The sequence below is a fragment of the Ambystoma mexicanum genome, chromosome 4p (genome assembly GCF_040938575.1).
Source record: "Ambystoma mexicanum isolate Mex_15411 chromosome 4p, UKY_AmexF1_1, whole genome shotgun sequence".
Classification (NCBI taxonomy): Eukaryota; Metazoa; Chordata; class Amphibia; order Caudata; family Ambystomatidae; genus Ambystoma; species Ambystoma mexicanum.
In genome coordinates, this window is record NC_090927.1 from 277,103,094 (window position 1) to 277,122,855 (window position 19,762).

Below are 19,762 nucleotides of genomic sequence, written 5' to 3' on the forward strand. Positions count from 1 at the left end.
CGAGGCGTTCCCTGCTCTTCTGAACCTGCCAGCTGCTGAAACTGACACGGAGAAGCCTGGGTCTGCTTGCATCGGGGACCGGTGAGTAGTTTAGCTAGGATCTGGTCGCCCTCCTGCAGGAGCCCATTGCTTTTCCCCGCTGTGTAAAACAGCACCCTTTTGCCGTACTCGCGCTCTGCTTCTGCCCACTGTGGAGGCTGCGCTTGAGTCGCGGAACTTGTTCTCCTTCAATTGTGCACTGAACAGAACTGCCTGATTTCCTTAGAAGAGACTCTCCTTTTGCCCGTTGGCACCGGCGTGTGCAGGTACTTTTGAGCACAAGGCTCCACTCTTCGCAGGGCTCGGACTTCCATCTAGTTAGGTGCCTCTGAAGACGAACTGAGTCTAAAGCATTGTATCATACTGCCTGTTTTCCTTCCCTTGTAGGTGGACTACACATTTCGTGCATATAACGCTTGCGACTGTCGTATTTGTATATATATTGTGTTGATATGGTATGTGTTGGTTTACTATCGTTATATTGTGATTTTCTCGCTACGGTCATTGTTTTAAAGGCCTTGAAATAAATGTGTATATATTTTTAATATAACAACTGTTTGGAGTAGTTTGTAAGTGATCTTGCTTTGTGTGCTCATTGCGGGCTTTCAGTCACCCTCACCCCTCTTGAGACCTAGTCTTGACCGCCGCGATCGCTACCTTGATTGGTCTGGCTCGTCCAGAGGTTACCCTGTTCCAAGTAATTAGGTTGGCCTTCTGAACTTCTGCGCCACCAGGACAGAGTTCAGAAATCCGTCTTAACAAATTGGTGTACAGCGGTGGGATACGACTAAAGGTATCCAGTGTTGCGCAAGAACTAAGGCATTTTAGGTTATTCCAACCAGGACACGTAGTGAATTGTTGTAGTATAACTTTAAAAAGGCCATAGTCCTATCTAACAGTATGGAAACAAATACCTTGTTAACTTTAAATGCTTCCAAATCAGAAACATTGAAGAAGATGTGTGCGGAGAGAGGTGTTTCCTCTCAAGGCACGAAATTGGAAATGATCCAAAGAATCGTGGCGTGGCAAGAAGCGCAGCTTGACGCTATAACTTCTGAGGACAGTGCGGAAGGTGGTGGGGCTGCTCTCACTGGTAGAACCGACGGTTCTGCTGCTGCACTGATCCATCGCGACCACGAGGACAGGGAGGATGAGATGTCTAATGTTTCCTCTGCCAGTGCTGGTGGGGAGGCTATGCTTGAATTCAAGAAGCAAGAGCTGCGGTTCAGGCAGCAGGAGCTTGAATTCAGCATAGCCAAACTAAAAATCGAACAGGCAGAAAAACAAAAAGACAGGGATCACCAGTTGGAACTGGCCAAGCTTCAGGTTGCAAATGGGTCCAAGGGTCCTGGACATGGGTCTGGGGCCTCCTCTCATCCACGGTTTCCAAAAGATCTGCTCAGTGTGTATGAAGAAAGGAATGACATTATGGACTGGCTGAATGCGTTTGAGTATGCATGCGAAGTTCAACAAGTTGACAATGCTGATAAGATTGCCTGGTTACTCAGCAGACTGCCCCATTCTGGCTGTAGTGCCATTATGGAAATGTCGAAGGCTGAGCGAGCTGATTTCGCAATGTTAAAGCAAACTCTCATTTTAAAGTTTGGGAAGACTCCGGCCCAATATTTGAAACGTTTAAGAGAGTATAAGAAAAAGGAAGGTGGTACTTGGGTATTTTATGTCACTGAATCCTTGAAAAATTTAACTGGCTGGGTCGAAGGTTATAAGGTTTCTACCTTCGAAGGCATGATAAATCTTGTCATGCTGGAACACATTTTTGCTTCTTCTTCCCCGGAGCTTAAGCAGCATTTGGCCGATTCGAAGGAGATAGATCCTAAGAAGCTGGCTATTGCAGCAGACTTATGGGTGTCACATCGAGTGTCCCAGAAGGACAAAACTCATCCTGGTAAGCAGGAGGAAGGGAAAAAGTCCAAAGATATGGAGGGTGGAGAATCTGCTAAATCTTCTTCCCATAAGGGCCACAAAAAGAAAAATAAGGGTAAGACACAAGAGAACTCGCAGGGTAGTGGAGGTCCGCCTCCGAAACAGAACTCTGGTTACAATAAGCCTCCCTATGTAAACAGACCCAATGGATCTTGTTTTGCTTGTGGAGCAACTGACCACGTGAAGGGGGATCCCCGGTGTAAGGTTAGACCTTTGGGGGTCCACTCCGCTAATCTGGCCTTCTCCTCCTACGAGGAAGAAGAGATTACAGGAGCATCCTTCTCCTCAGACTCATTTCCCAGCGGGATAGAGGCTGAGGTAGTTTTAGTTTCCCTGGGTTCCTGGGAGCCTAAAGTCGTGGAGGCTTATGCTAGGATTCCGGATAATACCAAGCACTACTTTAAAGACAGTGTGCTGATCAATGGAGTGGATACTCCAGCTCTTAGGGATAGTGGGTGCAGCCGCACTGTAGTGGATTCTACCTTGGTAGACTCAGAGGAAGTTGCCAGAGCTACTCTGATGCCCACTAAGTTGGCTGGCGGCCCCCTCCGTATGTTTCCCGTAATACCTGTAAATCTTACTTTAAATGGTACAGCAGTCAGGATTCCAGTGAGCATTCAGAGAAACGTCCCGGGAAAGGTCTTGTTAGGTAATGATCTCAGAGCTTTAGGGCTCGTAGGAGACACTGCCGAAAGACCCTACACACGGTCTCAAGCATGGGCAGCATTGGCCAAGTCCAATACGCCGCCCCAGCCGAAGGGGAAACCCAAGGCGAAAGGAGTCGACAAGTCACGACGAGGGAAAGAGAATATTCCCCCGAGCTCGCCTACCACTGCGGTGGAGGAAGTTGGTCAATCGCCCGGGCCTGACGAGGAGGTGGCGATGCCTGAAGTATTTGACCCCAACGATCATCCTGAACTAAAAGACTTGTTAGTTGAAGGAGGTCCTGATAGGGACGAATTCAGTAAAGGCCAACGTGAGTGCCCATCTCTGGAAGGCCTAAGGAGACAGGCCTGCTCCCAGCTTGAGGGTGAACCTCCTGGGACGCATAGGACTTATTGGGAAGGTGGACTCCTGTATAGTGAGCCCACAGAGTCTACAGAAGGAGACCATAGGAGGTTGGTGGTTCCCCTTGCTGTTAGGCCCTTCCTCCTGCAGTTGGCGCATGAAGTTCCCCTTGCTGGTCACCTTGGTATGAAGAGGACCAAGCAAAGTTTATCCATGCACTTCTACTGGCCCAAGATGGGGGTGCAAGTAGAAAGTCACTGCAGGAGTTGTGCCTCCTGCCAGTTGTCTGGTAAGGTTGGCGCGACAATCCAAGCTCCGTTGGTACCGCTCCCAGTTGTGGGGGTACCATTTGAAAGGGTAGGGATCGACATCGTTGGTCCCCTTGACCCGCAAACATCCTCAGGCAATAGGTTTATCCTGGTGCTGGTCGACCATGCAACCAGGTGACCTGAGGCCATCCCATTGAAAACTGTAACTGCCAAGTCAGTTGCAGAAGCTTTACTCGGCATATTTACTAGGGTTGGCTTGGTGTCCAGTCATAATTTCGAAAACATATTTTCGAAAGTCAAAAAAGTCGAATCAAAAATGTCGAAAAAAAAAATGTCGAATTGTTTTTTTTTTTGATATTTTTTTTTGGGCTCTAGTTTCTGTGAAAAAAATAGGTAAAAATAAAAAAAAAGGGGGGTTGGGGGGAACCCCCCCATTTCGAAAAAAAACGTCATTAAAAAAAAATTCGACATTTTTTTTTCGACGTTTTTTTTTCGACTTTTTGACTTTCGAATATTTTGTATTCGAAATTATGTCTATGAACCGGTTGGCTCCCCTAAAGAAGTTGTGTCGGATCATGGCAGCAACTTTATGTCAAAGTATAGGCAGGCTACGTGGAAAGAATGTGGGGTCACCTACAGGTTCTCTTCTGCATACCACCCCCAGACCAATGGTCTGGGGGGGCGTTTCAACAGGACGTTAAAGAGCGTGATTGGGGCTCTGGAGGAGCCTCAGAGAAGAAAATGGGATCTTCTTGTTTCATGCTTACTGTTTGCCTACCGAGAGGTACCACAGGAGGGTGTTGGCTTCAGCCCCTTCGAACTTCTGTTCAGTCATCCCGTACGGGGACCCTTAGCCATCGTCAAGGAGGGATGGGAGATGCTCACTCCCCCTGTTACTACCAACGTAGTTGATTATGTGCTAGGGCTCAGAAAACGGATGGTACTTCTTATGGGCTTGGCTAGTGCTAAATTGAAGGCAGGGCAAGCGCTGGTGAAACATTGGTACGACCAGAAAGCTTCCCTTATGAACTTTACACTTGGTCAGCAAGTCCTGATCATGAATCTCATAAGGCCTCGAGCTTTACAGGACAAATGGTCAGGCCCTTACCCAGTGGTGGAGCCCCTGGGTGAGGTTAACTATTCAGTGGACCTTGGAAGGCCTGGACAGGCTCCAAAAGTGTTTCACGTGAATAGGCTGAAGGCTTTCATCCCAAGCGTCGAAATCGCAGCACTGCTACTGGCTTCAGATGTTGAGGAAGAGGAGTCTGAACCTCTCCCCGACCTGTTCCAAAGCAGTCCTTCAGATAGCTCTTTTGAGGGTGTCCGAGTGGCCCCTCACCAAAATGGACAAGTCTCAGTGGTTTACCTTGGACATGAAGTAGGTGGAGGGAGGAGACAGCCTCTACCCAGTAAGGTACAAGCAGTACAAGACTGGCCTACCCCCACTACGCAAACCCAAGTGAGAGCCTTCTTAGGACTCACGGGGTATTACCACAATTTTGTGGCAGACTATGGCACCATAGCTGCTCCTCTGACTGCCCTCACAACTCCGAAGAAACCCAAGAAGGTAACTTGGACCGACGAGTGTGAGAAGGCCTTCAATGGCTTAAAAGACTCCTTGTGCCAGGCCCCTGTCCTCAGGGCCCCTGATTATCAAAGACCTTTTATCGTGCAGACGGACGCCTCTGACACTGGGATAGGAGCTGTACTATCACAAGTAGATGAGAAGGGTAAGGAACACCCTATCGGTTTTATTAGTCGCCAGCTTAAGGACAGAGAGCTCAGATGGTCCACGGTAGAGAAAGAATGTTTCTCTGTTGTGTGGGCCCTAAGGAAGCTGAGGCCCTACCTCTATGGGACCCACTTCACTGTGCAAACTGACCATAAGCCGTTAAAGTGGCTAATGAACATGAAGGGGGAGAATCCAAAGTTGCTTAGGTGGTCCATAAGCCTACAAGGCTTCGACTTCACTATTGAGCATAGGCCAGGTGTCCAACATAGCAATGCTGATGGGTTGTCCAGAATGTTTAACCGACCTGAACAAGAGACTCATCCAGGGGTGGATTAGTTCCCCCTGTCCATAGTCTGGAAGGGGCGAGTGTTAGGAAAGATTTCGTAATTGTAGGTAATTTTCCTTCCATGTGGCAACCCCTAAACTTTTTGCTGTTGTTTTTCACCTTGTTCTTGACTTTGCCAGAGAAGTGCAGCCTTCTGCCGCACTCCTCTGGGCTTTCGCTCCTTTCTTACGGGGAAACTGACATGAGCTTAAGACAGTCAGTACCGGGGAACGCTGTTTCCCGTGGTTTCTTTTATCATGTTGCGGCTTTCGTGTAACATGACACAAGAGGGCACTGTAAGCTAAGTTACAGCTCTCTTGGGTCTCGAGCCTTCTACGGGCCCTAGATACTCGTTTAGGATGGTATCTGATCGGTGCAAGTAATTCAGGGACGGGAATGGTGGCAGCGATCGTTTCTTTGTATTTTGAGTTCCTTTTGGCGTTCTAAGCGCGTTTTCTGCGCTTCACCCAAAATGGTGGCCTGGCTCCCAAAATGGCCAGACCACAAGGCTCCTTTGTCCTGTCCGCTGACCGTCTTGCTCCCTTCACCTTCCCCAGGTCGAGCCGACCCAGGGCCTTCCTTATTTGGGCATGTACTTTCCCGCGAAACACGGATGCTTTCGCGGGCTTCTACATGTCTTGTGTGTGCCTCCAGGATGTGGGCTGGGATCTCTGGTCCCAATACACATCCTGGGTGCCAGAGAGTCTAGGGTGGTGTGAATGCCTGGGACCACCGTGGTCCGTGATTGGTCCACGAATGGTGTGAGTGTTGATGAGCGGATCTCCCATTGGGTCCCCTCCGTTTTGGCGCGAAGGGAACCGTGGATAAGAGGGGGCTGGAAACACCACTAACATGTCGATCTCCTGAGTTCTCACGAAGGAAGGAATACAGGAGCCAAGTATCCTGCAACCAAGAGGCTGGACCGAGGAATCGCTGGTGACCCGCTGAAGGACTCCTCCTCTGCACTGCTGTCGCCTTGTGAAACCCTTTTCACCTTTGATCGAACCAGAAGGCCTGTACTGGTACTTCGACCCTTTGGAATAGCGGGAACAGCTATTCTCGGCATCTTCACCATCTCCTGCCAGTAAGCCTTCGGAAGCGTCTCTGGGCCATCCAGTTGACTGACCAGCTTACACGGGAGTCTTGGTCTGTAACCGCCGCCAGGTTGTGTAGTATTTCGAGTCCTTGTCACTCTCACACGCTTCGTACACTTGGCGTTCCCAGGTCAGAAGTGAGTAGTGTACATTAGGCTCAGATACACACGGCCGCTCCGTTGCCCTGCTGTGGTGACAAAACTGTGCAGGTTTCTTCGATTGGGACGTCTTTTTACTCAACACGACGACGAGGCGTTCCCTGCTCTTCTGAACCTGCCAGCTGCTGAAACTGACGCGGAGAAGCCTGGGTCTGCTTGCATCGGGGACCGGTGAGTAGTTTAGCTAGGATCTGGTCGCCCTCCTGCAGGAGCCCATTGCTTTTCCCCGCTGTGTAAAACAGCACCCTTTTGCCGTACTCGCGCTCTGCTTCTGCCCACTGTGGAGGCTGCGCTTGAGTCGCGGAACTTGTTCTCCTTCAATTGTGCACTGAACAGAACTGCCTGATTTCCTTAGAAGAGACTCTCCTTTTGCCCGTTGGCACCGGCGTGTGCAGGTACTTTTGAGCACAAGGCTCCACTCTTCGCAGGGCTCGGACTTCCATCTAGTTAGGTGCCTCTGAAGACGAACTGAGTCTAAAGCATTGTATCATACTGCCTGTTTTCGTTCCCTTGCAGGTGGACTACACATTTCGTGCATATAACGCTTGCGACTGTCGTATTTGTATATATATTGTGTTGATATGGTATGTGTTGGTTTACTATCGTTATATTGTGATTTTCTCGCTACGGTCATTGTTTTAAAGGCCTTGAAATAAATGTGTATATATTTTTAATATAACAACTGTTTGGAGTAGTTTGTAAGTGATCTTGCTTTGTGTGCTCATTGCGGGCTTTCAGTCACCCTCACCCCTCTTGAGACCTAGTCTTGACCGCTGCGATCGCTACCTTGATTGGTCTGGCTCGTCCAGAGGTTACCCTGTTCCAAGTAATTAGGTTGGCCTTCTGAACTTCTGCGCCACCAGGACAGAGTTCAGAAATCCGTCTTAACAATTGTGTATGCTCTGTATACTGCCTAACTCTTCTTGAGAGAAGTCTGACTGCTCAGCCACAGCTACCAGGTAAATCTGGGTGGTGCAGACTGCTACCAATTGGGTTTACTGCTAACTCCTGTGCTCTTAAACTTTTTGCAGTGGTCCCTAAGGGAACTGCACAGGTTTCTGCCTAACACCCGGGGGTCGGGGGGGTAGGTGAGGGGTGCAGTTCATCCCTACAACCCAGTGCCAACACTTTGCACATGATGACTGCACTTGCCCTTACAGTGCCGTCATGTCACAAGAATGGCATCACTACGTTTCTGGTTCTGTTGATAGTTGGGGACGTACGCATGTGCTGCACTGCACCCACGCACTTCTGAGCCATGTTTCACCCTTCAACATGCCTATTCACTTGTGTGTTGTCAAAGTGACCTGCCATGTATGTATCCATTTGCCTCCCTTCCCTGTATTTCAAGGCACTTGCGTTGTTGCATCCTGTGACACGTGTGCATTTGTTAATATTAATGTTCTTGTAGTGCATGTTGACATGCATTTTGTATGTGTCATGGACACTTCTATTTGACTTACTGCTGTGGCTATTTGGAAATTGTGCCTTGGCTAAGGCTACCTGCCATCTCTTAGTTGACATCTGTAAATTTCGCAAAGATTTATTCCCGCCAGAAGGTTGTGTGTGAAGCAGTTGATATGCAACATGCAGTACATGTGTGGGTTTTGCATTTGACACACATTCATGTCTGCTTTCAGGGTCCCCTTCCATTTCATTGCCACTGCATGCATGCCAGAGTTTGTGTCTTGTGTGACATGGCTGCCTCATGTGTTGGCCCTCAATATAGTGTTGTATATGTGTGTGGTATGTGCTGCTGACATGTGTACTGTTTATTACATTTTTTACAGGTGATGATGCACCAGAAGCAGTGGAGGAGATGGCAGGCAGGGTGAAGGGTTAAGTTCACCAACCCAGCATCAGTGGTGGTCGTGGGGTGGTAGACCACGAAAATCCCTTGGTGCTCCAGGCCATCCTGTACAGGCCTGCCTCTGGGTACGGCTCTGGGGATCTCTCTGACTCTGATGTTGAATCGGATGCTCATGAATCCATGCCGTCGACGGTGGGTGATTCTGCTATGGATTCTGTTCTGTCCGCCAAACCTGCAGTGGGGGTAGACCCCTCAAGGGGCCAGTCAGTGTTGGTATGTCGGCCTGTGGTGGTTACGGTGCAGAGTCACACTCCACACCAGTTGCTCCTGTTCCTGGTGCAGCAGATCGATGGAGGAATGCTGTCCTGCAGCCGCAGGCTCTACCGTCACAGCAAGGTCCACGTCTCCTTGGGCCCCGCAGGCGTGGTGCCCAGCAACGCGGTGGCCGTGCACCACCGGGGAACACTGGGTGGGAACAATCCATGTATGCCATTGCACAGCAACAGGGGGGAGCAATTGAGATGTTGGCTCGAGGCATGGAACGTATGGCTGATTCCATCCTCCTCCCTGATAGGCAGGTGGAGCTCCAGCAGCAGGCAACGCAGTCCATGTGCTGCTCACTCAGGCTGGGCGTGTCGGCGGCCAACAGGGCCCGCCGGGCTGGACTGGTGGCTCTGCGCTCCGCTATTGCTGCTGACGCACAGGCCAACAGGGAAGCCCTGAGGGAAGATTACTCCTCCCTCAGAAGTACTCTGGGTGCTCTCATAAGGGCCCAGGATACACGTGCAGACCAGAGGATGGTGCAGCTGGAACGCACACTCTCGGCTGAACTCCATGCAAGCCAAATTGTACACTCGAAGTGTCTGCCAGTGTTTTGTCAAAGCAGTTTTCTTAGAGTTAATTACTTAATGGGGCGATATACACCTCAGCACTGGGCCAGCCCTGTCAGTAATTGGCCGCTGCCCAAGTTAAGGGCCCGAGCAAAGCTGGCAGCAGTGCCATTACCGAAAGGCTCGTCCCATGGCTGAGGAGTATACCACCATTAGTAACTGTGTAAATCCCTACATGGGTGCTAATGGTGTTTAGTTTATTTAAATACAAAAATAAAAACGTACCTTGCTGCGCTGCCCGGTGCTGCGCCGTGGTTTCCCAAGTCCCCTTTCAATGTTGATGACCGTGACATCATCAACAATGAAACTGATTTGGGAAAGTACGGTGCAGTACCAGGCCATGCAGCAAGGTACGTTTTTCTTTTTTTATTACACACTCTTAGCTCCCTCATAGGAAACTACACAGGTGCTAAGAGGTGAGGGGGGTGGGGAAGGGAAAGAGGAACAGGGAAGGGTCACTGGCTAGCTGCACCTAGGCTGCTCGGAATGTAGGTTTGTTCCAGACAATACAGCCCACATTCCGAGCTTTCTGATTGGCCAGCGCCTCCCTCCAGGGTGCTCATTACAGTTGTAAACGTGCTACTGGTGTAAACAAAATGCCTTAACCAGGTCAGCCATCAGCCACTCGATTTATAAGCACTATGTGTGCCCTTCACTGATGTCCTGTTAAAAACAAGCATTAGCAAAGCCAACAGTTTTGGCTAATGTATGCCAAGCACTGCTATTAGATGTGTAGGTACTCGCATAAGTTTGCACTTGCTACCATCGCTAGCCAGTTAATAGCACTACAGCAGTGCCCGGTAAGTGCCTTTCCCATGCCTAGACAAATGCTTAAACTGTTGGCATTGGCAGCTTGTTAATCATTCGACTGCAACGTGCATAATTTACAATGTCTGGCCGCCTGGGATAATGCGAAACCTAGTTTCCAGATCTCACGAGGCTTCTACGTGCCTATATTATTTTCTGAGAAAGCCTCTGCTGCGCCATTGTCACTTACACGAGGGAGGGGACTGTTGCCATGTGTGCAACCCACAACAAACGTGCACAGAAGCGGGGAGGAGTTGCCAGTGTGGTGTGCCTTTGCCCTCAGCACACAGTAGTGGAGAAACGCGGCATTGTTTGTCTTTCCGCGTTTTAATTTCTCAAGCTTCTGAGGCTTGTTTTCTGCTGATTTAGCGGGGGAAGAATTGCACCCGAACAAAGGCAGGAGACTGGACTCCCTTTTTAAGCGGGGAGATTTCTTTTGCCACCAGGAAACAAGGTGCCCTTCCTCACGTCAGCTCTTGTCGCCCAGCTGCGTCTAGATAATTAGTTAAACAGTGCGGTAACGGTATGTGTAGTTTTCTTTATTTTCTATAAAATAAAATCAAGTTATTTTTAGGAAATAGTATGTGGTGCATGCTCTGTTGTATGGCTGGTAAATGTCAAGCGTATTCTCCGCCACCACAGGTGAAAACTACGAATCCCAACCTAGAAAATATGGAATAAAACAGCATGCACGCACCTGCATAATAGACCTAGCTCCAAGAAGCAGGAGAGCGCTCTGCAAAGAGCATTGCAGCAGGAACATCGGGAGCATGAACAGAGAACAGGATGCGAGGTGTCCACATCCGGTACACTGCACACTTGTAGTGAAGTGCCGAAGCTGAGAATAGAACTCATGACAACATGCTCCAAGGCAGCAAGGACTAGACACAAACCTCACTGCATTGCGATGCCACGTAGCATGCTGCTGAATAGACACAAACTACCAACAACTGAGCAGAAGGGCAAAGGGCCTCACTACAGCAGTGGTGGTAGTGGCACGTTATGTAATTGTGATTTATACCGTGCAGCGCTGCCATTTTCATGGTCTCCAGGCGCTTTGGTGGATTTCAAAAGGAAGGAGTACTGGGAGGGCTTAGTGGGATTGAGAGGGAAAAGCGCAAGAGAGCTTTGATGTGCTGTTGGTAGCTTCAGATCCGAAAAACCGGTCTCTGTGTGCTGGTTTGTTTTTAGCTGGTAGACGTTATGTGGTGTTTGGCGTATGAGTGAGTATGGGGTGATGTGTGTAATGGGTTTAGTTTCTTTTTTGGTTGGGTGTTCCTTAGTGTGTGCTGTTTGTGGTGGTTTTAGGTTTTTGTTGTGGTAGAGGTATGTATGAGTGTGTTTTGTTCTGTGTCTGCGGGTCAGTATGCTGAACATTGGAGAGTTTTTAGTAGGGTCAGTGGACTGTTGCATCACAATTCAGCTACATTCAATACAGTGGATACACTCAACAAGTATTGGAAATGCCAACAGTTTGGGCTTTTGTGTAGGCATGGAAAAGGCACTTGCCAAAGGCTGTCGTATTGGTATTAACTGGTCATTGATTGAAGCAGTTACAAAATGGTGCAAGTGCCTGGGCAGCATGGTGCAAGTGCCTGGGCAGCATGGTGCGAGTGCCTGGGCAGCATGGTGCAAGTGCCTGGGCATCTAATAGCAGTGTCCGGCAAATGCATTATACACAAGCCAAAACTGTTGGCTTTGCCAATGCTCGTTTTTAACAGGACTTCAGTGAGGGACACACATAGTGGTTAGGAATCGAGTGGCTGAAGGCAGCCCAGGTTAAGAAATGTTTATTTCACTAGTAGCGAGCTTATAGCTCCAATTAAGTAATTAACTCTCTGAAGACTGCTTGTAAACAGCACTAGCCCGCACTTCGAGTGCAATGTTTGATGGTAATGCTTAAGTAAAGCGAGCGCAAAGAGTTCCCATGAGGAGTTTTTTTGGGTGGGCCGGGGCAGAAACTGGGTCGGAATGACCATAGGGATTAACATAGGCCGTATATGGTCGGGCAAATAACCAAACAACACCTACAAACTTTGAGTCCCGTCTCATATTCCCTCTCTCCCTATCAGTACTCTAATGCAATAGTTCTATCTAACAGGTTGTGCAAAGGTCACCTAGTAGCCCAAACTAAAAAAGGGTACACAGGTATTCATAGCATGTTAGAATCCGTTTTCCAGGATCTGCAGTGTTGCTAGGACCTGGAACTGGGCATTGTCCCTATTCCTGCTGTGTTTCAGAAGGAGCTAGGGGTGTGCAACCTCCAACACTCCAGATGTTTTGGTTTGCAAACCCTTTCACCCTAGTCAGCATACTCAATGGTGTGGGATCATGGGAGGCATAGTCCAACACATCTAGAGAGCCACTGGTGGCAGACCCTGGACAGGCAGTTAATCCCCCCCAGTAGATCCTCGGTGGGGTGGCGTGCAATCATGCCCTTATTCTTTTCCTTAGTTAGGAAAATGGGTTGGTGCTTTGTGGTGAACTACAGAAGCTGTTTGACTGGAAGTCACTCTATTGAGGTAGGCACAGCACCGCAAGGTTTAAGCACTACCCGGGCTAGAGAAAGGGGTTAACATAACTACAGGGCAAGTACACTTTCTGAAGAGACTGCAATTGTTGCGAAGTGCATGTCATATGATATCTTCAACTTTTAAGCTAACCAAGCGTAAATTGCATTTTGAGAAAGTTCCTTTCACTCTAGTCTCAAATTCAATGTTCTCTCTTGTTTTCACGTCTCTCTATGGCCTTGCACCTTCTTACCTATCTTCTCTAGTCTCCTTTTATTCTTTTACCCGTGTGCTTTGCTCTCAGTCTTTCTCTCTCCTAGGTCCATATCACTGGAACCCTTTTCCTTTGTCCCTCTGCTTTATTACTTGCTGTTCCTTATTCCGTACTACTCTTAAGAATCATCTCCTTCATCTAGAACAGTGGTATTCAATCTGTGGGACGCAAGCCTCTGGGGGGCCGAGGCCTAATGTCCAGGGGGCTGTGCACTCACAGTCTGAAAAAAGAGTCTAGATTCTAGTTTTGAAAAAAGGTAATTTGTTTTCTATTAAACGCTTGTCATCCAAAACGCTTTAGAATACAACTTTTTAAACACACAAATTATTCATGCCCCAATTGAACATTATACTTGACAGGATTTTTAGATGTGCCTTGGAGATGAGCTACTCCAAAGTCATTGATTACAGTTTGTTTCTGGCCTTTCCTGGAATTATTAATATATACCCGATTCACTTGTTTGTATATGTGTTTAGGTGTTTCCATAGCATTCATGTGCTTCCACAACCCTCAGTGGTACGCGCTCTGCGGCACTTTAAACATACTGGAATGCCTTAACAGGCATGGTTCAGACAGACACAGTAGACAGAGTGAGCATCAGAACACATGCTGTATTAACTGGCTTGCTTTGCCCTCCACCCCATGAGGATCTTGTAAGCCCCAACATAGGCCTCTTATTGGAGCGGGGAAGCGAGCGACTGCGCAGGGCCCAGATGACGGGAGGTTGCAGGATTGGCTGTTCACACCAAGAACATGAAGGGCTTTGTCCCTGCTCATTTTTTGCTTTGTATTTCAAGTGCAAATAAAAAAAATGAGTCTCTTTGTTATAAGCAGAGTATTTTTATTGTGTGATTAGATGAGTGCAGACATAGTATTTGGGAGTGACTATCGTTCGAGGGGTGCCCGTTAAGAGCTGCACAATTTGGGTGATTAAAAATATAAGGGGTATATAAAGTTGCAAGAGCAATGGCTGCAAGCAGGTGTTCTTGTCATTCACTTTCTTTCCATGTGTATGGAAGTCGTTTCAGGGCAGTTTAAGTAAATCTACAGTCGTACACTTTTTGCTCAACATGTTTCTATAATGATTTATTTTTTGTCTGCTCTGTTTGGTATGTGATTTGTGTATTTTTTCAAGTCGTCACTATAAAATCAACATTATTTCTGCCCTGGGAATCCTAACATAAATGCATATCTGCAGAGGCTTTGCTGAGGGTTTAGGGGGGCTGAGTGGTCTATAGCCCCGGGTCTTTGGGTTGCAGCCCCGGCCTGATAGAAGCTCAGGGGCTACAACCAAAAGGCTAGTTAGCCTGAGTTCTGACAGTCCCGGCAGTAGCACAGCTCCGGATCTTTTCCAGTCCTAGCAACACCCCTACATATCTGTACCAACCTGAGCTGGCAAGGTATGTGGTGAAGTGATTCACTCGTGGTTTACTAGACTATACGGTAGCACTGAAAAGTAACGGCTTGTGGATAGTGACAATGTTTTCTGGGACTGTGCTGGGAGCAGGATGCGGGGAGCCATGGGATAGTGGTGGGAGCAGGGTGCAGAGAGCCCAGGGGCTTTGTTGGGAGCAGGGTGGAGAAAGCCCAGGGACTACTATACTGCGAGCAGGGTGCAGCGACGATGTACAATAATGTATAGCCTTTTGGACTTACTGTCCATTTGGTATTTTTGGGTGGCCCAGCCTGCCCACATTTTTGCTCAGGGGGACCCAGGTCAAAAAAGTTTGAAGACCACTGATTTAGAAAAACAACTTTGAATACGTTTTCTCAGTTTTTAATATTGCATTTCATTGTACTGAAAACTGTGTCCTTTTTGTTCAGAGCTTTGGCTTAAAGCGCTGTATAATTTACAAATAAAATATAAATACTAAAATAGTACTTTTGTTTTTCTCCTTGTACGTATGGGCCTACAACATGAGTCATTCAAAGCACTCTTGCTTAAAAAGCCAGGATGGGGAAAATGTCAAATGATTTAAGGCGAATTGAGGCTTCTGTGGGCTGAATACATAGGTATGTTGATTGTTGTTGTTGTTGTGTGATTGTTGCCGAAGAGGCATGGGGCAAGACTGAGTTTATGATCATTGGCTCTAGACCTAGACTTGCCAAACTCGCCCCAGTGTATGCATCTTTCCGCATTGTAGACCATGTTCTTCCAACAAAGGAAAAAATAAAAATCTTAGGTGTCACATTTGATCAGACCTTGTGTATGTCTTCCCATGTCAATAGCTTGGTAGCAGCTTCGGCCTTACATATCAGACTTCTTTAGCATATTCGCCCTTTTCTGTCTCAAAAGGGTTGCAAAACGATTGCTCGGGCTACCATCTCTTAAAAAATGGATTACTGTGGCTCATTGCTTAGAGGAGTAGGAAAAACGTATCTTACAAAACTTCAAGTGGTGCCGAATAGTACCATAAGAGTGATCATGGGCTTACGAAAGTTCACACATGTGTCGGAGGTGAGGAGAAAACTGCATTGGTTACCCATTGCAGAGAGGATTGAGTCTAGCCTGCTCACCATCACTTATAAATCTCTTAATGGATCCCTCCCATCATACATTGCAAATAGATTGACAAACCGGAGGCGTGGATCCTCCGCTGTAATGGTAAAAGACTTATGCAAATCCCACAAACCTCATTGGAAATGGTCAGAAAGGGTGCTTTCTGGGCTGCCGCCCCGGTAAAATGGAATGCTCTACATTCAGATGTGAGAAACTGCCCGACATAGGATGCTTTTAAGAAAAAAACTTAAAACTTATTTATTTAAATAAGGTAGTCTGATCAGACCTTTGCATCTTGACTAATTGGCACTCCTTCTCTTCGGTGCCCGTATGTCTCTGAGCCACTTTGGACGCGCCTTATCAATAATATTATGTAATGTAATGGGGTGCTGCAGGTTGTGTTTGCATATTTTACCCACTATCACGTCCAATACTCAGAGTAGCACTGTGGGATAAGACAGCCATATAAAACGGACTTGGGTGGTACCAGGTCAAGTTACGGTAAGAAGGTTTTCATAAATTCAGCACACAAAAGCCAATAAAAACTAAAGGGGGTCGTGGTCACATGACAACAAAGTTAACAAGAAAGTAGATCTCAGCATCCTGCGCGCAGGAGGAGCAGGGAAACAGGAAGCGCAAACATTTCCAGTAGGATGACCCCCATCCAATGGGGGAATTCGACAGAGCGGAAAGTGATGATGTTGTATCCTAGCCCAGTGCACATCGTTATATGGATGCGGCTTGTGTTGGGACACAAGAGGAAGGTTGTGAAGACGAGCAAAGTATGAAAATGAAGAGCGAACTGTGAGCATGAAGCTGGTTCCCGCTAATCATTGGGAAGGACACAACACTGGTGGAGAGCGGGCCACACTCACTTTGTTGCTAGAGCACCACCACATTGTTGCTTGTTGGCTGCGTGCCCACCCAGCTTCTGATTTACTCAAGGTGCACCACCGTTTGAACCGTACACTTTATTTTGTATTTATTTACAACGCGCCGAAAACCTGCAGGCATCAGGGTGCACAAAAACACAGCATTAATGACAGGACAATGCAGACATCTCAGTATACCAGCCATGTTTCTGTTTCTGCCCTGTGTTGTGGCAGCCACATCCTCCCGGCATGCTTCTTCATGAGTATGGATTTATGCGTTTCAGCCTAAGAATCCAGGGCTGGACCGTGTCTGCTCCTGGGGTTGGGGGTGGGGGGGAGTGTGCTGCAAACTGCCTCAACAGTTAACGCACTGCCACATGTGATATTTTCTACCTCACATCACTCGCAGAGTGGCAGCTCGTCAGATGGTCATGAGTCTACTTCCACTGGCAATCCAGCAACTCCTTCTCATGCTGGCAACATCAGCATGGAAACGTTCGCCCTGCAGGTTGCAGGGCCTTCTAATGTATCTGACTCCAGGAGCCTGAGTCCCGGGTGGGTGCACTGGACCCGTGATTCCGACTAGTGCCTTGATGCAACGGGCACTCAAGATGACAAATGCATGGGAGGGGGATTCTTGCTGTCAGTAGGCCTGGCAGTCTGAGACGTCATTTATGAGATGCCTGATGATTCAACTGCCACTTTTTTCAGACCTTAAAGGTAGTCGAAATTGTTATTTTACACCTCACCTGAACACCTAAACATAGAGTTGTTATTTTACACCTCTCCTGAACATAGAGTTGTTATTTTACCCCTCACCGGAACATAGAGTTGTTATTTTACACCTCTCCTGACCATAGAGTTGTTATTTTACACCTCACCTGAACATAGAGTTGTTATTTTACACCTCTCCTGAACATAGAGTTGTTATTTTACACCTCACCTGAACATAGAGTTGTTATTTTACACCTCTCCTGAACACCTAAACATAGAGTTGTTATTTTACACCTCTCCTGAACATAGAGTTGTTATTTTACCCCTCACCGGAACATAGAGTTGTTATTTTACACCTCTCCTGACCATAGAGTTGTTATTTTACACCTCACCTGAACATAGAGTTGTTATTTTACACCTCTCCTGAACATAGAGTTGTTATTTTACACCTCACCAGAACATAGAGTTGTTATTTTACACCTCTCCTGAACACCTAAACATAGAGTTGTTATTTTACACCTCTCCTGAACAGAGAGTTGTTATTTTACCCCTGACCGGAACATAGAGTTGTTATTTTACACCTCTCCTGACCATAGAGTTGTTATTTTACACCTCACCTGAACATAGAGTTGTTATTTTACACCTCTCCTGAACATAGAGTTGTTATTTTACACCTCACCTGAACATAGAGTTGTTATTTTACACCTCACCTGAACATAGAGTTGTTATTTTACACCTCTCCTGACCATAGAGTTGTTATTTTACACCTCACCTGAAGGTAGAGTTGTTATTTTACACCACTCCTGAACAGAGTTGTTATTTTACACCTCACCTGAACATAGAGTTGTTATTTTACACCACTCCTGAACATAGAGTTGTTATTTTACACCTCACCTGAACATAGAGTTGTTATTTTACACCACTCCTGAACATAGAGTTATTTTACACCTCACCTGAACATAGAGTTGTTATTTTACACCTCTCCTGAACATAGAGTTGTTATTTTACACCTCACCTGAACATAGAGTTGTTATTTTACACCTCTCCTGAACATAGAGTTGTTATTTTACACCTCACCTGAACATAGAATTATTTTACACCTCACCTGAACATACACCTCACCTGAACATAGAGTTGTTATTTTACACCTCACCTGAACATAGAGTTGTTATTTTACACCTCTCCTGAACATACACCTCTCCTGAACATAGAGTTGTTATTTTACACCTCACCTGAACATAGAGTTGTTATTTTAGACCTCACCTGAACATAGAGTTGTTATTTTACACCTCTCCTGACATAGAGTTGTTATTTTACACCTCACTTAAACATAGAGTTGTTATTTTATACCTCACCTGAACATAGAGTATGAGAGACACCTGTTTCCAAGGACGACTTAGACCAAAATGGAAACCATGGACAACCTTGTCTTGCATCTGCGGACACATGTAGAACACTGAGAAGGTCACATCACGTGATCGCCAGATGTGAACACTCTGCATTTTGAAAGGAACTATTGCAGAAGCCTTGCACCTCAGATGCACCTCAGATGGCACTCTGCCCTGGTGATTGAGATGGCACTCTGCCCTGGTGATTGAGATGGCATTCTGCCCTGGTGATTGACCCACAAGCTGAAACCATGGGCAAGCTTAATGTAGCGCAATCACTGCCAGCACAAACACATCAAGTGAGGGTGGAATCCCATAGAAGAAATGTGCTTTCCTTGTGGATATGGCGTTCCACAACAGGGTATATGCCTGGCCATGGAAATCGCCTGTAGGGCTTATGGTTGTGAAAACAATTGTTGGGCAGTATGTCATGCCACCAAGAATACTGACATGCCAACACAGATACTTACGTCCCACATGCCCATAGACAATTAGCAGGATGGGAGAGGGAAAGGAAATACTCACATGAATGATGTAAGAAATCACTACCATGCAAGCATCCACGTGAGTAGGGTCACAAGATTCATTATCTCCTCTCCAAGTCTCCACAACATTGTGTCTCTGACTCATCATCACGCGAGAATAGGAAGAAAAGCTATGTTTCCGCACCCTTTCCGCACCAGGAAATGTGGCAGCCACCGAGCCTAGGCCAATCCTGCTGTTAAGGAGGACCGGACGTCACCGCAGTGCCCGTTCATGTGTCTGTCTCTGCACTATAAAGCAAGCCCAGTGTGAGCATTATGCGTCACAGAGAAATCCTAGTCTCCTGCAAGGAATCGGCCACTAAGCCACCATGGCCGTTAGTTGGCTGAATTTCTGAAGGACCCGCTTCCCTTTCCCCAGTTAGATAAACTTTGCGGTGGCGTTTGTGCCATAGCGACCCCAGCAGTACTTCTCATCATGTGGAACGTGCATAGTCTTTGCCGCATCATGAGGGGAGCTGTGCCTGTCCCATCACAGTGTAGCCCTAACACTTGGCCGCAGGAGGCTGCCGATGTATAAACATCACGGGACTTTGCTTGCCAGAAGGTTCTCATAAGCTGCCCTTGGGCTAGAGCCTAGACGCGTGGAAAGCAAAGAAGAACTGAGCTGGGGTTACGCAACTTTGCCAAAGATGGCCGACATGCCTGCATGCTCCTATGCCTTTACTAGAATGAAGACGTGCTAGCATATGGGGGTGGGGGAGGGGTGCACTGCAAACTGAAGGTGGGCACTGTCTGCTAGCACAGACCTGCATGTAGGGCTTACTAGTCAGTTTAAAACTCTCCATGTACACATAGTAGACTTGTAATAGAAATGAATGGTGGCCAGGGCTCAAGTCCTAAAACGAGTGCCTGAAGGCATGCCTTCTTAGACGTTGCATCGTGT

At 47.3% G+C, this 19,762-nt stretch overlaps 1 protein-coding gene across 1 annotated transcript in view; it reads left to right on the forward strand.

The window, feature by feature from the left end:
- Positions 1–10,326: 10,326 nt before the first annotated feature.
- ANKRD66 (ankyrin repeat domain 66) overlaps positions 10,327–19,762 on the forward strand; it is a 99,061-nt gene continuing 89,625 nt past the window's right edge. The window contains exon 1 of the mRNA XM_069605822.1: positions 10,327–10,599. The gene's annotated coding sequence lies outside the window, so the exon portion shown is untranslated. The remainder of the gene's footprint in view (positions 10,600–19,762) is intronic.